Source organism: Choloepus didactylus, chromosome Y (genome assembly GCF_015220235.1).
Source record: "Choloepus didactylus isolate mChoDid1 chromosome Y, mChoDid1.pri, whole genome shotgun sequence".
NCBI classification, from domain to species: Eukaryota; Metazoa; Chordata; class Mammalia; order Pilosa; family Megalonychidae; genus Choloepus; species Choloepus didactylus.
Window position 1 is genome coordinate 22091291 of NC_051335.1, and position 12271 is coordinate 22103561.

A 12271-nucleotide genomic window follows, 5' to 3' on the forward strand; every position below is an offset into this window, starting at 1 on the left:
CATCAGAGAGAAGAGAGTGGGAGAACCGCAGAGTCTGCGGTAACAGCAAAATGGAGATTATTTGAGACAGGTGAATGCTCCACCTAGGCCTCCAGAAGGGGACAGGCACGGGAAACAAAGGGCATATGGTGTTTGCTTTCTTCAACATCCGTTCTCACCATTAAGAGCTGCACCAGCAAAAGCTCAATACTTACTTGTGGACAAACCTTACCCCAAATAGACTCTAAAATACAGCTCATGATCAAATCAACTACTTTGCAAGGCAGAGACCTACCTTGTTGTTTTTTTTTTTTTGGCATATAAAGAAAGCAAAATTTAATAAAGTCAAAGTAACTGGCAGAATGTCTATTTGGCTTAGTGAAGCATGAATTATGCTTTGAAAAATAGTCAGTTTTTGCTAATTTCAATTTCATCTAGTAACTCAAATACTGACATAGGGCAGGATTTTATTTTTTCCCAAGGACAGATTCCAAGGGGCCAACTTAATAACTAGATAAGAATAATTTTCTATTATTTACTGTTAGTTACTTATTGAAATATTTCTATCATAAAGTAAACAGGTTTATCTAATGTGATTTAAGAAATAATTTACTTCCTATATGGTATTAATTTTACCACTATCCATAACATTGCCCACACTATTAAATTGTCCAGAAGTAAACTTCAGCGTTCTTGCCAACCAAATTATGACAAACTCTGAACTGAAATCTAAATTAACGAAGCTTTTCACAGAGACTAAAGCTAGGGTCAGCTTCAATATGGCTCAACATATTACTCACAAGCCTGCTGGCACTGCAGATCACATCCACTCATCACCCAACCAGGATTAGCTGGGACCAGGTCTACCTGTCCAAAGATAAGTTCACAGTCAAAGGACCACTCTCCTGTGTTTATATAAAGAAGGCTGCCAAGTGAAAGGAAATGAGGGCCAGGCAATCCAGTCCGTTTGGTCAATAATCCTCAGTGAGCACCGTTGGTTGCCCACCCAGCAGAGCCATCATCACCGTTTCTCCTTCCTAGCAGAGCCCACTACTGATCACAGCACACCCCCTCTCCCACTCCCCAGAGACCATTCCCAGTTCCAGAGGGGTGGCCTAATTAATTCTAAGCCAATCACTGGTCCTGGAGTGGGCAACAGGAACAAAGCTCACCCAGTCAGACTGCAGGAAAGGACTCCCCCTACATACAGGCAATGAACAAGGAAATCAAGAGCCCCAACTGCCAATGGATGCCATTCTACAGCCACCTGGAACAACAGGCAAACAAGTCCTTGGGAGAAGCTACTGCCAGAACAACCACCAGGAGAAGGGAAGGAGGGAGAGGAAGCAGCGGGGAGGGAGAGGAGGCAGGTCTCTGATGTCCACATCGGGCAACTGATCACACTGTCCCTGGGGTACACCCTACCTCTAGACTCCCAAGTACATGAGCTTACAAACATTCGTGTTTCAGCCAGTTCCAGATGGATTTCAGTTACTTGCAATCTAAAGCATGCTAACAGGAAGAGGCTGAGAAGTAGCTGGATAACCAAGAGCAAGAGTTTGTACTTTGTTAGAGACTCCCTAAAGTAATTCATACATTCACAGAAAATATCCCCCTTAATGTTAAAGAAAAAATGAGAAATATAAAAAGATAAGTGGTTGCCTAGGGCTGGGCATGGGAATGGGAAGTGACTGCAAATAGGTCCAAGGTTTCATTGGGGGGCAATGGAAATGTTCTAAAAGTAGATTGTGGTGATGGCTGTAAACTTGGTAAGTATACTAAAAACCATTGAATGGTATACTTAAAACAGGTGAATTTTACAGAATGTAAACTATATCTCAATAGAGCTATTAAAAAAAAAAGCTAGTGGGGGCAGGTGCTAATTCAGGGTAGGTCAAGGGTTGAAGGAATTTTTCCTCCATCCACATCTGACCACAGCATGCCCCTGCTCAAAAACCTTCAATGGTTCCAAATTACTGCTACAGCACAAGTTCCTTACAAGGACAGGCAGAATCCCAGTCATCTCCCCAGCCTTACTTCCCCCACTTCCCATTTTGCTCACCAGCAAGGCTAACTTCAGACACCCAGTGAGCTGTTTCTCCCACTCCCAGGCTTCTGCCCAAGCTATACCCTCTTTCTGGGTTGCCCTTGCCCACTCTCTTCACCTGGTCTCATTCCTTCATATCTTCCCCCAGACTCACTAGGTTCCCTTCTTTGTGCCTCCCCCTCACCCCAGAATACTGGGCATGAATCTTCCACTGCATGTACCCCCAATGGGCTGGAAAATTGTGTTTCTGGGTGTGTGTCTCCCACCTAGCCACACCCCAGGGCCTAGCACAGCACTTGAGACATAGTGAACACCCAACGATGCACACTCAACTGATCTGATCTTCCCTCTCCCTCTGGTGAAGGGCACCAGCTTGTCCAGCAGATCACTTCTGTTATGGAGGCTGGAAGTGCAAGAGCCAGAGGCAGGCTCCAGGCATCCCTGTGGGATCCAATTTATCTGCTCTCCCCCACACCCCACCTTCCTACAGCCACTTCCGGCTCAGCACTGGACACCAAGGCGGTAGCCTGCTCTACCAGCATCCACAATGTGTGAGAGATCCCTGACTCTATCACTGTTAGTGCTTCTGCTTCTCTGCTCGAACCCTGGCTGATGCAGAAGTAAACGGTGGTAATATACAATGTGTCTGTCTCTCACTGTATATGCTTAAAAAAAGGAGGAGCAGGAAGACCCAGCTTTTTTTTTTTCTTTTTTCTTTTTTGGATTGTACATTAAAAGAGGGACACAACAGATTGAAGAACACGCAAAAGCTAGGAAGATCAGTCTCCACCTGGTATCTTTTCTTCCTGCTTGACCTGAGGGGTGAGGGTGTGTGATCTAGTCAGGTTTAAGAAATAGTAAAAAGCCAGCTTCCTGGGAGTCTAGTTATCAAAAAAGAAAATGTCATACCCGTGAAAGAAGCAATCACAGCCCTCCTGCAAAACCTCATGGTGGAATTTGTGCTTCACTGCAACAAAGGCAGCATCAAGCCCTCCTTCCTAGCTTGTTCTGGATCTCCAACCACCACCAGAAATGACACCCCAATCCCAGGAGTCCAAGGAAAGAGCTGAAATAACACTTTAAATATTTGTGATGGTAAGTTCAACTCTTACCTCATAATCCTGACTCCTCTTTTCCGTATTTGGGCCCCAGCTTCCCTGGACACGCTCTGGGAGCCTGAACAGACGTTATCTAATGCTAAGCAAGTCACCGAGCTAACCATTAAGTACTCGATTTTTTTTTCTCCAAGCTCTCTAATTTAAGTGGGTCTGGATGTAATTGTAAGGAACCCGTCAATTCCCTTGCAAGGGGGGAGGCCACTAAGACATTTCAAGCAGTCTGAGTCAACAAGAAGCTCTTAGAATGTCAGAAAGTTTATCTTTCTACATCTCAATCTGATTCCTACAGTACAGTTTTCAAAGCTGTCACCACCACCACCCTCCCCCCCCCCCACCGCCCCAAAAAACCTAGCAGATTTATCATTAAATCTACTCCAGTAGCTTTTTCAACAGCTCTTTCAAATACATGCCCAGCCTCACCCCCCAAAATTTAATTCAATAGGCCTGGTGTGGACCCAGGAATCTCCGTTGTTTAAACTCCACCAGCTACATAAACTATGAACAATAGTTAATAGTACTACTTTAATAAACTTTCATCAATTGTAACAAAAGTAGCTACTGTTAAAAAAAAAAGAATAACAAAAAAAAGTGTGATCATCAATTGTAACAAATCACCCTCACCAATGCAAGTGTTGACGGTAGGGAAGTGTATGGAAATCCTGTATTTTATGCATGATTATTCTGTAAACTCACAACTTCTCTAATAAAAAATGAAAGAAAAAAAACTTCCTCAGGAGATTCAGGGTGATCAGCATGGTCATAAGACAGAGGACCATGTCTAAAAGTGTTAGTTCTACCCCTGCTACGAAAAGTAGCATCACCTGGGGCTTCTTAGACCTGCAGAATCTCAGCCTCCCCTACCAGCCTCCACTCCAGATCTACTGAATCAGAATCTGCATTTTAACAAGATCCCCCGGGGATCCACATTGCTCATTAGTTTAAGAATCCTGGGCTATGCCGTCATCTGGCTTCAGAACCTCCTAAATTTTTCTACTTCCCCTTCAAAAGTGGAAGGAAAAACAATGGCAGGTCACCATCAAAATTCACATTCCAAAATTTTTCATAATCTTAATGACAAACTACAGGGTCTAGGCCTGCTCCCTCCTCCACCCCCCTCCAAAAAGAAAATATGGGTAGTCAGATGAAATGTAAAGGGATTCAAAGACTAGACACAGCCTGTTTTTCAAATTAAAGCAGCTCATTTTTCCATTTGTGCTGGCAGCATCAACACTTGCACTAGTGTGCATGTTTAAAGCTACCAGCCACATGGGACCCCTATATAGTCAAGGAAGTAAAATCTTTTAGTACTAAAGAGCTTTATATAATGGAACCAAAGCATGCCAGGATAAATAATTTTAGGAACTAATGAAAACTACTAATTGTATCCATTCTTAAAAATCAGTAAACTTATTAAGAAACTTTTTTAAAGTTCATACGTTTATTTCCCTTCCTCAAATAACACTCTACAGCACTGACAGGAGGTTGTGGTTTCAATTGAAATGTGGCTGCATATTAAAAAATAATAATAATCTCACAATATCCTATCACCAAGCTCTGTCAAGATTCCAGCAGGTTATCAGAATCTGACAGATTTGCGTACCCCTCATGCTAAAATTCAGGTTTGGTTTTGTTTTTTAATATAGCCAAGGCCACCTAGACAGTGTTGTAATGTAGTATAATGAGGAGTTAAAGAGCATGGACTCCAGTTAAACAACCCACAGGCTCAAAGCCAGTGCTGGCACTTGCTGTGTTCCCCTGGGCAAGTTACTCAACTTCTCTGGTCCATGAGAAGAGCTCTATAAGTCTGCTGTTTTCTCGCCTAGCATGTAGTACCATGAATGGTACAGATAATAGGACTATGCACAGAGTAGGTGCCTAATTATTACTACAGGTGAAAAACTCTCCACCTGGACTGTATGTCCGGTGAAGAATGTATCATTACCAAACCCCAGCAACCTCTTAGTGTGCCAAGAAATGAGCTTGTCGGAAAGTTTCTCCTTCCCCTAATGATGAAAAACGAAAACCAGTGGATTTAATCATCCTCTTCATCCAATGTAAAGCTATCCCTCTCCAATCACGTACTTAATACAGCTTATTTTACAACATTTATTCAAAGCATAAGCATCACTGAAGAAAAAATATGAAAAGCATCGGAGGAGGTGATAAAATGTTGACTACAAAACACTAGACTGGTGCCAATTACTTAACAGTGATTGAGATCACAAATGCTGATTTCTTGAATGTTCTGGGTAGGGGAATGTCAGACTATGCTGCCTTCCCCATATTAATACAGTATAGTAATACACAGAAACAAACAGCAGAGAGAACTGGGATGTTGAAACTATTTAAACTACCCATTTTCATCTATTTTTAAGCACCAGTGACAAATGAACATGTTCAAATTTATTTATTAAATCCATTTCCCTAGGCGGTTTCACCAGCCAACACTTTAACAGAAACTGAGTTGCCATAACAATTGGCTAAATACTACGCTCACTTTTTTTTTTTTCATCAGAGGCTCCACTTTTTAAGAATACTCATACTCCAGGCACTTCTTAGAGCACAACTGTGGAAAGTCAGACTGCTGAGGTTCAAATACCATGGTTGACCCTGAATAGAACTGTGATCTCCATCCATCAGGTCATGGAACCTTGCTAGACTTCAGTGTTCCCACCTGTAATACAGAAGTATTCACTACCTGGGATGTGGGAGGGGAGCGATTAGCTGAGAATCCAATTACAAAGAGAAGCAATACATTTTACTGGAAACATGAGGAGGCATCTACTCGCAAGAGCAAATTCACATTCCTTTTCACTCCATGCTAGGTCCTGAAGTGGTTACCAAAAATTGGTGCAATAGATTCTCCTTGCCCCCCAAAATGGGAGATAGGGAGTAATTCCTACATATGTTTAAAGAAAAAAACAAGAATGTGAGCAAAGAACTAACCCTCTACTTCCTTCCTAGGTTAGCCAAGAAGTGACTTGCTTCCGTGGCACTTTTATTTCCCCAAAGCACTAACATTACTGAGACGATCCAAGCTTGTGCATGCCTCAGGGCCATTGCACTTCCTGTTCTCCGCTTGCATAGCCCCTCGGAGGAAGTGAACAGCAACTTCACCTCATCCAAGGGGACTTCCCTGCTGCCTCCAGCTGAAATGGCCCACACACCACTCTGTATCCTGCATAGATCGTTATCTATAGTTATCTTTTCCTGTATTAGAATGTAAGCTCTAACTGTATATCACAAAGAGGGGCACTACGTATGTGTGACATTACCACACCAGTGAGGTTGGGAGGAAAACATGTAATACCATTAGATTAATCTGTCACAGCCTGCAGTCTATCCTGGATCCTCGCCACCACACCGCTCCCCCCAACCCCCATACTACTTGATGATTCTTTGCTTGGTTTTTAGTCTGCATATATTAAAGTTCATACTGTGATATACAGTTGCATGGGTTTGGGGTTGTTTTTTTTAAATATTTTTCCAGTGGAGTCACTTTTTTTTAGGGGGGGGGGGGTATTAGAGAAGGCATAGGTTTACAGAAAAATCATGCAGAAAATACAGAGTTCCATTTATTCACACACACACAATTTTCCCTATTAACACTTTGCATAGTGTGGTATATTTGTTACAATTTGATAAAAGAATATTATAATTGTACTGTTAACTATAGTCCATACTTTATAATAGGGCTCACTATTTGTGTTGTGTTGTACATTCCAATTTGATTTTTTTTAATTTTTTTTTATTTCTAGTAACATACATATAACCTAAAACTTCCCCTTTCAACCACATTCAAATATATATAATTCAGTGGTGTCAATTACATTCACAGTGTTCTGTTACTGTCACCAACTTCCATCACCAAAACTTTTCTATCACCCCAAACAGAAATTCTGTCCCAATGAAGCATTAACTCCCCATTCCTTACCCACTTCCCAACCCCTGGTAACCTGTATTCCAGTTTCTGACTACGAATTTTCTTACTCTAATTATTTCATATCAATAAGATCATATAGTATTTGTTCTTCTCTGTCTGCCTTATTTCACTCAACATATCCTTAAGGTTCATCCATGTTATCGCATGTATCAGAACTTCATTCCATTTTATAGCCAAATAATATTCTATTGTATGTATATATAAGCATTTTATTTACCCAGTCATCAGATGACATGGACACTTGGGTTGCTTCCATCTTTTGGCAATTGTGACCAATGTCATTATGAACATCGGTGTGCAAATATCTGTTTCCTGCTTTCAATTCTTTTGGGTATATACTGAGAAGTGAGACTACTGGGTCATATGGTAATTCTACACTTAACTATCTGAGAAACCCCCAAACTGTCTTCCATAGTGGCTGCACCATTTTATATTCCTACCAACAATGAATGAGTGTTCCTATTTCTCCACATCCTCTCCAACACTTGTTATATTCTTTCTTTTTAATAGTAGCCATTCTAGTGGGTGAGAAATGGATCTCACTGTGGTTTTGATTTGCATTTCCCCAACGATGTTGAGCATCTTTTCATGTGCTTTTTGGCCATTTGTATATCTTCTTTGGAGAAATGTCTTTTCTCTTTTGCCCATTTTTCAATTGGATTTGTTGTTGTTGTTGTTGTTGTTGTTGTTAAGTTGTAGGATTTCTTTATATATTCGGGATAATAAGCCCTTATCAGATATGTGGTCTCCAACTATTCCTCTCATTCTGTAAGTTGCCTTTTTAAAAAATTTCATGAAATCCTTTGATGTATAAAAGTTTTTAATTCTGATGAAGTCTCATTTACCTATTTTTTCTTTTATTGCTCATGTTTTTGGTGTAAAGTCTAAGAAACCATTGCCTAACACAAGGTCCTAAAGATGCTTCCTTATGTTTCCTTCTAAGAGCTTTATAGTTTTGGTTCTTATTCTCAGGTCTTTGATCCATTCTGAGTTGATTTTTTTACATTGTGTGAGGTAGGGGTCCACCTTAATCTTCTGCATATGTATATTCCAGTTTTCCCAGCACCATGTGTTGAAGAAACTATTCTTTCCCCACTTAGTGGACTTGGCACCTTGTCAAAAATCAACTGGCCATAGATGTGAGGGTTTATTTCCAGACTCTCAATTTGATTCCATTGGTCCATATGTCTGTCCTTGGCCAGCCCCATGCTGTTTTGATTACTGTGGTTTTCTAATAAGTTTTAAAATTGGGAAATATGAGTTCTCCAACTTTGTTCTTCTTTTCCAAGAGGTCTTTGGCTATTTGGAGTCCCTTACCCTTCCATATAAATTTGATGATTGGCTTTTCCTTTTCTGCAAAGAAGGCTGTTGGAATTTTGATTGGGATTGCATTGAATCTATAAATCATTGGGGACAGAATTTACATCTTAACAAAATTCATTCTTCCAATCCATAAACACAGAATATCCTTTCATTTATTTAGGTCTTATTTGATTTCTTTTAGAAATGTTTTATAGTTTTCCAGGTATAAGTTCTTTATATCCTTGGTAAAATTTTTTCCTAGATATTTGATTCTTTTTGTTGCTATTGGAAATGGATTTTTTTTCCTGATTACCTCTTCAGATTGTTCATTACTAGTGTATAGAAGCACTACCGATTTTTGTGTGTTGATCTGTATCCTGCTATATTGTTGAATTTGTTTATTAGCTCTAGTAGCTTTGTTCTGGATTTTCCAGGATTTCCTATATACAGGATCATGCCATCTGCAAATAGTGAAAGCTTAACTTTTTCCTTTCCAATCCAAATGCCCTCTTTTTTCTTTTTGTTGCCCAATTGCTCTGGCTAAAACTCCCAGTACAATGTTGAATAACACTGGTGACAGTGGCATCCTGGCCTTGCTCCTCATCTTAGAGGCAAAGCTTTCAGTCTTTCACCACTGAGTTATGTTAGCTGTGGGTTTTTCATATATGCCCTTTCATCACGTAGAGGAAGTTTCCTTTTATTCTTTGTTTTCTAAGTGTTTTTATCAAGATGGGGTGCTGGATTTTGTCAAGTGCATTTTCTGTATCAATGGAGATGACCATGTGCCTTTTTCCCTTGTTCTATTAATGTGGTGTATTACACTAATTGATTTTCTTATGTTGAACTACCCTTACATACCAGGGATAAATCCCACTTCATCATGGTGTATAATTCTTTCAACGTGCTGTTGGATTTGGTTTGCTAGTATTTTGTGGAGGATTTTTGCATCTATATTCATAAGGGATATTAGTCTATAATTTTCTTGTGGTATCTTTATCTGGCTTTATTATTAGGGTAATGTTGGCTTCATAGACTGTGTTAGGAAGTGTTCTCTCCTCTTCAATTTTCTGGAAGAGGTTAAGCAGGATTGGTGTTAATTCTTCTTGGAATGTTTGGTAAACTTCACCAGTGAAGCCACACAATTGTTTGGGTTTTGACAAATGCAGAGTCATGTATGTATCCAGCATTCCGGTAGCCCACAGAACAGCTCCTTTACCCTAAAGTTCCTCTGTGTGTCTCCTTTATAGTAAAAACAACTCCCCTTCCCAAACCCTTGGCAACCACTAATCTAGATTTGGTCCCTATAGTTTTGACCTTTCCAAAAGTCATATGAATAGAACCATACAATATGTGACATCTTGGGTTTAGCATCTTTCACTTAGGAATAGGCATTGAAGATTTATTCATGTTGTTACATCAATCAGTAGCTTATTTCTTTATATCACTGAATAATATTCCATCGCATGGATGTACCACAGTTTGCTTATCCATTCCCCTGTTGAAGGACATCTGGTTGTTCCCAGTTTTTAGCAAGTATGAATAAAGCTATGACAAATATTTACATAAAGAGTTTTGTGTGGACATAAGTTCTCAGCCCATTTGGGTAAATACCTAGGAGTGCAATTGCTGGATCATATGGTAAGCTTATGTTTAGCTTTGTAAGAAACTGCCAGACTATCTTGCTAAGTGGCTGAACCATTTTGCAGTAGCACCAGCAATGTATAAGAGTCTGTGTTGCATTATAAACTTGTCAGCAGTTGTTATTTTCAGTTTTTTTGGATTTTAACTATTGTAATAAGTATGGTTATAATTTGCATTGCCCTAAGGATAACTGTATTCTTATTTTTGAGTTTTAAGGGTTTTTTCTATATTCTGGATACAACTCCTTTGTCAAATAAATGATTTGCAAATATTTTATCCCAATCTGCGGCTTGTCTTTTTATTTTTTAACAGTATCATTCACAGAGAAAAAGGTTTTCATTTCAATAAAGCCTGATTTAACAATTTTTTTCATGGATCATGCTTTTGGTATCATATCTAGAAACTCATCACCTAACCCAAGGTCACACCGGTTTTTCTCCTTTATTTTCCTCTAGAAGTTTTATAGTTTTACATTTAGGTCTATTATCCATTTTGAAAGTTTTTTCAAAAATTTTGAATTTTTGAATAAGGTATGATGAGGTATGAGTCGAGAGTCATTCTTTGCATACAGAAATCCAATTGTTCCAGCATTAACTGCTGGAAAGGCCTTCCTTTCTCCATTGAATTACCTTCACACTTGCATCAAAAATCAACTGACTATAGCATGTCCTGCAAGAACAGGGGAAGCATGTGCAGGGCTGCATTGGCTGGAATCATTATGGCAATGGCATTGCTGTGGGCCTGGCCTCTGTGCTCCCACTAGGGCCCGGGCACCACAGCATTTGCCACCACCTTCATCTCTTGGGCAGGAGTAGGACCTCCCGCCGCAGCCTGCTGCCCTGCCTCTGCTGCAGCTGAATCCCAAATGTGGGCCTGCTCCAGGAACACACCAAATACCTGTGGACAGGAAGCAGGGGCAGCTACAGGGAGGCACTGTTCATGAGGCACCAGCAGGATGGCAGGCAGGAGGTCACCAAAAAAGTGAAGACCAGAAACGCCTCCAGCTGAGAGCGGTGAGCTGCAGAACAGGAAGCGCAGCTCTTGTCTCAGCCAAAGCACCCCAATATTTTCATCTACAAGGAGTTGTGAGAGGGATGGGACGGTCTGCCCTACACTGCCACAGGCTTCTGTGAAGAAGGTGATCTATACCAAAACCTCAAGGAACAGAATGGCTGGCTTCTGCCTGAGAGTCAGGTGGTGGAGTGGTTTGTTCAGATTGCCATGGCTCTGCAGTATTTGCCTAAAAACACATCCTTCCCCAAGATCTGAAAACAAAATATCTTCCCAACAAGAACAAACATCATCAAAGTGGACAACCTAGGAATCGCCCAAGTGTTCGAGGTCCACTAAGCCATGGCTAGCACCCTCATCAGCACACCCTACCACGTGAGCTCTGAAATGTTCTCAAACAAGCCCTACAGCTCTAAGTCAGATGTTTGGGCTTTGGAATGCTGTTTATGAAATGGCGACCCTGAAGCATGCTTTCGATGCAAAAGACATGAATTCTTTAGTTTATTGTATTACTGAAGGAAAGCTGCCACCGATGCCAAAAGATTACAGCCCAAAGCTGGCAGAACTGATAAGAAGGACACTGAGAAAAAGGCCTGAAGAAAGACCCTCTGTGAGGGGCATCCTGAGGCAGCCTTACACAAAGCACCAAATCTCCTTGTTTCTGGAGGTCACAAAGGCAAAAATCTCCAAAAATAATATTTAAAATGGTGACTAAATCCAAGCCTGTTGCTACAGTGGGTTCTGGGCAGGCTGAATGAAATAATGATGTAATCCCCCTCCAAGCACACTACTCTGAGGGCTGCAAGACATATATACCATGGGTGAAAGAAATATTTGTCCCAGGAGAAACCCATGGTCATTGGCCCCTTGAAGACATCTCCCAGTCGGAAAGGCCACTCCTGCTGATTAAGACTTTTTTTTTTTTACTTGGTGAGATGGGGGCTGGGGCTGGGGCTGGGGAAGATCCTTTCCCCAGATGTAGTGGTGTTCACCCATTTCCTAAGGTGATGTCCTTCCCCCACTGCAGATTAAGCCTTTTGTTCCTTAAGAGAGGCATCTGAGCGGATTTCTCAGTGTTTCCCTTGCCCTCCCCCAGCCAGCAACATGAAGGGAATCTCTCCAGATTTTTTCTTGATCTTCCCCCATGAGAGACAGGTGGGGTTTCTAGAATAAAAGCCTGCAAAAGGGTAGGGCTGTGCACACACACAGACTCTGGGCCCCCAGGAGCTC

The 12271-nt window shown here is 41.0% G+C and overlaps 1 pseudogene; it reads left to right on the forward strand.

Annotated features, from left to right (window-relative positions):
• Positions 1-1733: 1733 nt before the first annotated feature.
• On the forward strand, positions 1734-11947 carry LOC119524041 (annotated as a pseudogene).
• The last annotated feature ends 324 nt before the right edge of the window (positions 11948-12271 follow it).